General features: G+C 40.6%; 1 protein-coding gene across 2 annotated transcripts in view; it reads right to left on the bottom strand.

Moving 5' to 3' along the window:
* Positions 1-9499, bottom strand: part of LOC109936061 (sestrin-1-like) — a 53822-nt gene that overhangs the window by 24833 nt on the left and 19490 nt on the right. Inside the window, exon 1 of one of the 2 annotated variants that reach the window (XM_048605403.1) lies at positions 3840-4008. The exons of the other annotated variant lie outside the window; for it this stretch is intronic. The gene's annotated coding sequence lies outside the window, so the exon portion shown is untranslated. Of the gene's footprint in view, positions 1-3839; positions 4009-9499 lie in introns of those variants that run through there. 2 annotated transcript variants of the gene reach the window in all.

Genomic DNA, 9499 nt, shown 5'->3' with positions numbered 1-9499 from the left:
TAGGTGGATTAGACATGGGGGATGCAGGGTTATAGGAAAGGATAGGGGGATGGAATGCTCTTCAGAAGGGCGGTGTGGACTTGTTTCCACACTGTAGGGATTCTATCATTCTATGAAATTTCAGAAACTGAAATACAGCCATGCAAACTAGGTAATTCAAGATTCAGGGCTCCTTTTGCCCATATTCCTTTCATTTACGCAAACCATAACATAAAGCGTTCATTTATAAAAACATCCAAACACCTTGATTAGATTCTGGTCATAGAAACATACAAATGTACAAAATACAAGCATAAGCAGGCCATTCAGCCCTTTGAGGCTGTTCTGCCGTTTGACAGGATTATAGCTGATTTTGTTTAGTGTTTCAAATTCAGCATTCCCATCTCTCCCTTGATTCCCTTGTCTAACAAGAATCTGCCTCTTTAAAGTATTCAATGACCATACCTCCACTGCCTTCCAAGGCACAGTTTCAAAGTCACACAACCCTCAGAAAAAATTCCCCGTCTCTCTCTCTCTCTCCCCTGAAAGGACAACTCCTAATTTTAAACCAATGCTCCCTAGTTCTGGACGGACCCAAATGAGGAAACATCACTTACTCTTAGGAATGCATCATCTGATATTTATGTCATGTAAATTCTTCAAATTGAATTACAGCAGAAATCTATCCAAGTAATAATCAATTCTTCACATGAATGTTTTCCATGGCATTGCTCACTAGTCAACAAGTTGAGATATTTTTAGCTGATAAGCTGACCCGACCACTTTGCATGACTGATCAATTGCTCCTTGAGAATACCTGCTGTGGTTACATTTGGTAGAGATTTTTGCCTCTGAATCATGAAGTTCTTGGTTCAAGGCCCTTTAATGCAGACAAGAAACATGGCTGGCAATCCATACGATGTAGTGAGAAAGCATAAGGCATTAAACTGTGGCCATATTTGCCTATTTGGCATTGCTAATAAAAATACCATGGCACTGTTTTTAAGAATGGTCGGGTTATCTCCGGTGCCCTGGTCAATAGTTATAAATGTCGCACAAAAAGATAGATTGTCTGGTTATTACCACATGGCTGTTTGTGGGATCTTGCTTTATAATTTCTGCCGTAATTCCTATATCCCAGCAGTGATTGCATTTCAAAAAGCACTCTGCTGTCTATAAAATGGATCGAGATGTCCAGTGGTCACTAAAAGCACGGTTTAAACACAATTCTTTTTTCTACAATGACTTGGCTAATGTGATAAGACCTGAACTTAGATAGCACCTTTTATGGCCTCAGGTCACTCCAAAAATGGTTTGCAGCCAATGAAGCACTTCTGACAGGGAGTCACTGTTGTAATGTAGGAAACACAGCAGCTAATTTGTGCACAGCAGATTCCACAAACAGCAGTGTTTTAATTATTAGATAATCTATTTAATGATGCTGATTAAAGAATAGGTTTTGGCCAGGATACTAAGCCTGCTCTTCAAAATAGTGTCACGAGACCTTTTACATTCATCTGACACAGCGGACCTCAGCTTAAGCTCTTATCTGAAAGAAGAATTGCAGCCACTAGTTATGTCCATCTCAATGCCAGAATTGCCATTATGAAACACCCAGCTTTTTCCTCTTTGAGGTTGATCAACATCTTTTAAAAAAAAGTGTCTAGCATTTGAGACATAGCATCTACAGAGTGACAGATGTGTTTGAATTGCCAAGAGATTTTCTGTGTCATTATTGAAAGCAACTTGGAGAATATGCTGTTTTGGTACAATACTGATGTTATCACCAAAACACAAGAGGGAAAGTATTAGAGGATGTAAACGTGACACTTAAAGGATGGGCTGCTACAGAGGAGGGCACACAACTACATTAAATTCTGAAGTTAAACCAACTTCATGTCCTCCTCTTATGCACATTGATGTTGACCTATTTTAAAACTTTAATGTTTTCAATTGTGAAAATTATGCGTTTTCACTTTAATAAAAAAAAATTTACACTGTTCTTGCTGTAACCACCAAAGGATTTTTTTTCTGAATTTGAAAATGTTCTTTTGTTCCTTTATCTATGAAAGCAGCCGTTTCTCCACAGTGCACAGTTCCTATTTTGGGTTTTCCTTTTCTTGATAACTTTGCAGCAATACTTACATTACATATAAATCACTTTATTTCATAAGTTCATAGCTTTGAAACAGACATGCAGGCTGGAATTCTGTTAGGACAGCAAGTGCAAAAGCTAGGGCTAACAACATTTTGGTTGTTGGTGGGATCCCTTGCAACATTTTTCAATTCTCCAGCAATTAATTAGTTGCCTATGGGGCTTCTGTCCCTTTAAAGGGTCAGAGCACGTCTCCAAGAACTGTCAGGAGGGCTGGCAGTTCAGCAGCGCCATCGGGACCATGTGCCACTGTTGGGAATACACCTAGTAGAGAGGATACCATGGGAGCAGATCATTGCCCCTAACTAGTTAAGTGGGGTCTTACGGAACCAGAGCCAGTCAGGCAGTCCCCAGCAAAGGGGATGGGAGGGTTGCCATGGCAGCAGCCATTGCCATGGAGTGCCCAATTAGGACCAAGAATTTATCAGACAGTCTCCCCATTGGCCAGGGCCCACCCACTGCTAGTAAAATACGATCAGTGGCTGCAAGAGACTCTTAAATGACCACTTACATAGCTTGATTGGCCTCTGATGGGACAGCAGTCTACCACTTTCCCCACTGTTATAGCGGTGGTAAAATAATACATCTTTATTCAGCTTCCTCTTAACTTCTGCTTCACCACTCAGACTTCTTAACCCTTCCTTGGAAGGCTAGTAAAATGCTGCTCATGGTAAAACAAGACTGAAACCATCTGCACAAAGAAGTGTATGACCTTTCCCAGTTTATACACCTGATAATTCATCACAAACTGAGCTGGAACAACAGACAAACCCACAGAAAAGCAAAATAAAACAATGTATGCAGATTATAAAGGATGAACTCCTAAAGCGATCAGCCCAGAATGCAATAAGGTGGATCAGGTTGACAGCGGTGCTACTGAGGGACTGGGCCCATTGAAAGTCCTTTTGTGCTCCCGAATATGATTGGCAGGATGGAAGGGAGGAATTCCAATTTAGAGATATAGTGTTTTAATATGAACGTAGTTTGATGAAGCAAAATGATATGGACTTAAGAACAGAATATCAAAATCTGTGGAAAACATCAAATAATGCAATACTGTGGGAGCTTTATGCACAGATAGACCAGTCTGATAGGCTGGTATATGGTTTGAAGTTTATTTGCATGAAGTTGAATGTGGAGAAGTATGAAGTGATACATTTTTGAAAGTGACAACAAATAAATATACCCTTTGTTGTGCATAAAGTTATAGTCCTCAGTCAGAATCTGTGTCCTGTTCACGTTGTAAACAATATAGAAAAGGGGGCAGCCAGCCTTAAAGGTTCTTGATTACCTGAAAAGGCTTGAAGAGTTTTTTTTTTAAATCAAGAAAAGGATAGACTTTATGGAGACTTGATTGGGGTCTTTACATAGTGAAATGAGTCAATTTGGTCTAGGTAGATACGCTATTGAGAGAGATAGTAGGAACTGCAGATGCTGGAGAATCCAAGACAACAAGGTGCAGGGCTGGATGAACACAGCAGGCCAAGCAGCATCATAGGAGCAGACAGGCTGATGTTTCGGGCCTAGACCCTTCATCAGAAAAGGGTTAGTTTGATGAAGGAGGACTTCAACATGTGAATATAAATTATGCAAACACAGAACTAGGTTGTATCTCAGGAGGTAATTCTTTTTACAGAAATCGTTACTTCATAGAACTAGATGCTACTCAAAAAAACACATTCAGGGGACAAAGGTTTGCCCACACCTCCAAAATTTGCTTTTGTTCCTGTTTCCTTTGGAGGCTTTTTAACAACCTCTCCTCAGTGGTGCTTTCGATTCAATCACCTTTTCCACTTTTTACTTTATATATTTCTTCTTTGACCTTCTTGCAGAGCATTCTGTCCTTTTTTCCTTTACGTATTACTGTGTGACAAAGAATTCTGTAAATAAATAAGAAATCGTGGGTGAACCTTGACAGCAAGTGCTGGGAGTATACCGGACACTGCTGAGCCTGTTCATATTCTCAGCTGGCATCTGTAAGGAGGGTTACCATGCAGAAACCATGGCCTGCTGAACCCATCTCTCATCGAACTGCAGCTAGTGGCAGAGCCTCCTTCGTTACCCTGAACGAGAAAAGATAACTCGGCAGAGATCAAGGCTTGGACTGGGTCCCACTGTCTTCTGCCTAGCTCAAAGACAAGGGCCTTTACCTTTGGCCTCAGGAGAATTAAAGGCACTATCTCTTCAAACTACTGGCAGAATTCTCACATGTAAGATGGCAGAGGACTCTGGATAAACTTTGTTAGGCCAAATCTTCAAAATTATTCTGTGATAGTTTCTGTTTGTTCAATAAATCTTTGGCAGTATGAACTGCCTGAGTACAGTTTTGAAGTGACTGTATCTCCAGATAGATGACCAAATTTAACAGTTACCTCCAAGTATATGTATTACTGATTTGGGACACTACCTGATAGGAGGTCAACATGTTTAATGAGCTGCTGATTATTTATGGTGATAAAAAGGCATAAATTCAACAGAGAACAGGTTAACAGACTCATGATATCTTATTCAACTACTGCCAATTCTTGTCGGCAATGAAACGTGACCACCTCCACATAATGACTGTACCACTGACAGACATAACAGCTGCTCGCCCATGGGAAGCCTCATCTGTCACTGACTTGGGCCGATACTGTATTGGATTAGTCCACCATCCTATCCTTCGGAGTGGCCCCAGTGAAACTCCCACTGGTCATCAACAATTTTTAACCAACCATTTGGAGTTAATAAGTAAATTAACAATTTTTTGTTTCAGTTATCTTAAAGAAGCATGTTGCTTTTTTCAACCATCGCCTTACATGTAGATTCCAACCTCAAATGGATTAAAAACTAAAACTTGTGGCTTTGGATCATACCAAAGGGCCTTTATACATTTTTATGGTTATTTTAATCAACCTGCTGAGAGATGGTATGACACACTTCCAGGGGAGTTGGGACTTGAACCTCAGCCCCTGTACCAAAGAGAGGGACATTACCACTGCGTCTCACACATTAGGCCAGACTTAATTGAATCCTTCAGCCTTCACCATGATCATGAAAACAAAATAGGAAACAAAAGCCAGAAGATATTAACCTTTTCCACGGCAGTTCTACAAAAACTGGATTTCCTACTTTAATGTTTCACAGATTCAATTGTTCTTGATAATCACCATAAGAGTACTAAAATCTTTTTTGAAGCGGTTTCTGTGTTTTAAGATGATGAGAGGTTCAGCATTTTAGACTATGGTTTTGATTCTGTGTCATACTGTCACATTATTGGGTCATCACCAGGTTTAAAACCACAGTTTATTCAAGCACTTAACTGAAGAATGACATAGACCAGTGCTCAGATTCCTCTATTAGAGGACAAATACAGCAGTGTGATACAACATTAAAGGAGATGTAGCCTGATATATGCTGAAGTAGTTCAAAAACGGAGCTAAATGTGTAGGGATAAAAAGAAGATTTTTGGACTGGAGAGATGGGTTGAGTTGAGGTGGATCCACATTAAGGCAGATTTTACTTAGTTCCTACAGGATACATGAATATTTGTACTTCAGAACAGAAGAACAATATTCACGTTTTGACTGAATATTGATGAAAGACTGCAGGTCTTGGCAGATATGTGGCAGATGCAGTTCAATGTGAAATAATTTCCAGAGAGATAGAATTGAAAAGAGGAAGTTGTACTAAGCATGTGTCATACCTTGGCTAGACTGCACATAAGACTGCAATTCTGGTCACCATATTATGAGAAGGATATGAGACACTGGAGAGGGTGCAGAGAACATCTACAACGGTGATGTCAGAAATTCATAGGTATCCTTTTCAGGAAAGAATTGTTAGACAGTTTTTTCTTTAAAAAACTTCCTTTAAAAAATGAAAAGGGATGATCTAAGAAGTGGATTTAAAATTATAAGTTCTTATAGAGTGGGCATAGGAAGAATGTTTTCTTTTATGGGAAAGAGTATAGCTAGGGACCATCAATATAAAGTAGTGACCAAGAAACCCAGAAGGGAATTCAGAAGAAATGGCTTTACACAAAGAGTGATGAGAATGTAAAACTTGTTTCTTCATGAACTGGTTGAAGTGAAAAGCACAGATGCATTTAAGGAGAAGTTAGACAGAGACATGAGGAAGAAGGGAAGACAGGATTACTTAGGATTAGATAAAGAAAGATGCACTATCTACACAACTTTGCTATGTCCTAGTCACAAAGTAATTTCAGGCTCTGACCAAGCTATGGGCATGTGGAGTACCTTTCTGACCATTGCCACTAACGAGGAACCCCCATTAGTCCCATTGTGGCCATGCCAGTTCTTTAACAAGAACTATCCCATCAGTTCCTTGTTCGTTTCTCACAAATTGTCACTTTATTTCCTTTTTGAGTGTAGCATTTATCCAATTCCCTTTTGACAGGGACTAAATCTGCTTCCAGTATGCTTTCAGGCATGTCATTCCAGGCCAGAACAACACAATATATGACCACATCTCTCCCTCGCTGACAAAATCACTTCTTGTTCTTTTGTCAGTAACCCCATCAGGGTACCGACCCTTCTATCACTGGAAACACCTTCTTCCTATTTGCTCCATTAAAACCTTTAATGAGTTTGAATTCCTCTACCAAATCTCCTATTAACTTTTACAATATTTAAGAGGCATCTGAATGGATATATGAATAGGAAGGGTTTAGAGGGAAATGGGCCAAATGCTGGCAAAAGGGATCAGGATTAATTTAGGAATACATGGTCGGCACGGATGAGTTGGACCGAAAGGCCTGTTTCCGAGCAATACAACTCTACGGTAAAGAAAATAATCCTAGTTTCATGTAACTGGATTGTCACTTTCCAAGGACCATTCTAGCAAATGTCCTCTGCACACTCTCCAAGGCTTTGACATCCTTCCTTAATTGTGGTACCCAGAACTGAACACTGCACAGTATACCAGAGGCCTAATCAGTGTTTTATAGAAGAGTTAGCAGCTTGCTGCTGAACTTGTTTCTATCTGTAAAGCTAAGGAGCCCATCTGCCTTTACAACAGTCTTCTCAAATTGTCCTACCACTGTCAAAGATTTATGTACTTGCATCCACGGTCACTGTTCTTGCATCCTCTTTACAACCATAACCATTTATTTTAGAATTTCCTCCTTTTTATTCTCCTTGTCAAAAGGATGTGGAGGTGCCGGTGTTGGACTGGGGTGGACAAAGTCAAAAATCACACAACACCAGACTATAGTCCAACAGGTTTATTTGAAATCACAAGCTTTCAAATAAACCAGTTGGACTATAACCTGGTGTCATGTGATTGTTGACTTTGTCAAAATGAATCAGCTCACACCTCTGTGTTAAAAATTAATCTGCCCATTTCAACAGCCCACTGGTATCCTCCTCTTGTCATTCATAAAAGAAACCTTATAGTTATCCATTCATAATGTGAAATCCAACTGCAATCTATAATTGAGGCAGTATAAAGAAGCAAAGGTTCAGTAATAAGCAGGCACTTCCACAAGTTGCATTCCCAGTGGGAATCATTCTTGCATGGAATACATAGGACTATCTTCACCAAATGGGCAGCAGAGATTCAAGTTTCTCAAGGAAAATTAGGAATGAACAATGGCCTCAGTAGGAACATCCATATCCTACTGTATTTCTTTAAAAACTACAGAGCAACTACATCAGTCCCAATCTGAACCAAGAGTACCCCAGTCCAGTACTGCCACTTCTCTGTATTTTTAAATTAATGTGTTTAGACTTCTGTTTAATTCGTTCACGGGATGAGGGCATCGCTGCCTCGGCCAGCATTTACTGCCCATCCCCAACTACCCAGAGGGCGGTTAAGGGTCAATCACATTGCAGTAGGCCTGGAGTCACATCTAGGCCAGACCAGGTAAGGCCGTTTCCTTCCCTAAAGGACAGTGAACCAGATGGGTTTTCCCCAACATTCAACAGTTTCATGGTCTTTTTAGAAACTTTTAATTCCAGATTTTTATTGAATTCAAATTCTACTATCTGCTGTGGTGGGATTTGAACTAGGTCCCCAGAATATTGCATAGGTCTCTGGATTAACGGTCCAGAGAGATGGACATATAATGCCCAAAGACATATTATGACACAGGTAGAATTTGAACCTCAAAATTCTGGAGCAGAGGGAGGACATTTTCACTGCTTTAGCATGCTCCTGTGGTACAATGTCCCTTCTATGATGAATCCGGAGTCAGGAAATTGCAGGTGCCTCCTTCCTGACAAATTCTTGAAAATGTCATCAGCCACCTGCACTATTACCAACTTTTCCAAGTTACTCAATAATTTATGGCATTCAAGTCCCCTTCAGTTTGTATCCAAAATGAGCTGGGTGACCTCAGCCAAACAGTAATTAGCTTTGGAGTTAATCGGCTAAGGATGGGAAAAATCAGCCTAACTTCCGAGTTCACTTACTCCAGCTAGAATGACAGAATGTATGTGTATCTGAATCCACATAGAGTCATACAGTTATGCAGTATGGAAACAGATCCTTCGGTCCAACTCATCCATGCCAACCACATAGCCTAAATTAATCTAGTCCCATTTGCCAGCATTTGGCCCATATCACTCTAAACCCTTCCTATTCATGTACCCATCCAGGTGCCTTTTAAATGTTGTAATTGTGCCTACCTCGACCACTTCCTCTGGCAGCTCATTCCATACATGCACCACCCTCTGCATGAAAATCTTGCCCTTAGGTCCCTTTTAAATCTTTACCCTCTCACCTTCAACCTATGCCCTCTCATTTTGGATTCCCCTATCCTGAGAAAAACACCTCAGCTATTCACCCTACCTATGCCCCTCATTATAAACCTCTATAAGGTCATCCCTCAGCCTCCAAAACTCCAGGGAAAAAAGCCCCAGCCTATTCAGCCTCTCCCTATGGTTCAAACCCTCTAATCCTAGCCACATCCTTGTAAATCTTTTCAACTTTAACAACATCTTTCCTATTGCAGAGAGACCAGAATTGAACACAGTATTCCAAAAGTGGCCTCACCAACATCTTGTACAGCTGCAACATAACATTGGGTGTAGGAGTTGGGGAGGTCATGACCAATGAAGACAAGCGTGCCGAACGCCTTTCTTCACCACCTTGACTCCCTGCGACCGAAGTCCCTGTGTTCAGCAACATTCTCCAGGGCCCTACCATAAGACTACAACTCCTGCCCTGATTTGCCTTACCAAAATGCAACACCTCACACTGTGGACAAAACTTAGCTTTGCTATGATGAGTTCCACAGTCAGCCTGTCATCTACCAGTGGGCTCACGAATGAGAAACAAGCAGATATCATTTGGCTGTCAGTGGAATCAGATCCACAATGTGTCTGCACAATCAGAAAAAAGCTTTGAGAAAAGGATGCCTTT

This window comes from Rhincodon typus, chromosome 14 (assembly GCF_021869965.1).
Source record: "Rhincodon typus isolate 14 chromosome 14, sRhiTyp1.1, whole genome shotgun sequence".
NCBI lineage: Eukaryota > Metazoa > Chordata > Chondrichthyes > Orectolobiformes > Rhincodontidae > Rhincodon > Rhincodon typus.
The sequence above is the reverse complement of the archived record's forward strand: the minus strand, read 5'-3'. Positions and strand labels throughout refer to the sequence as shown.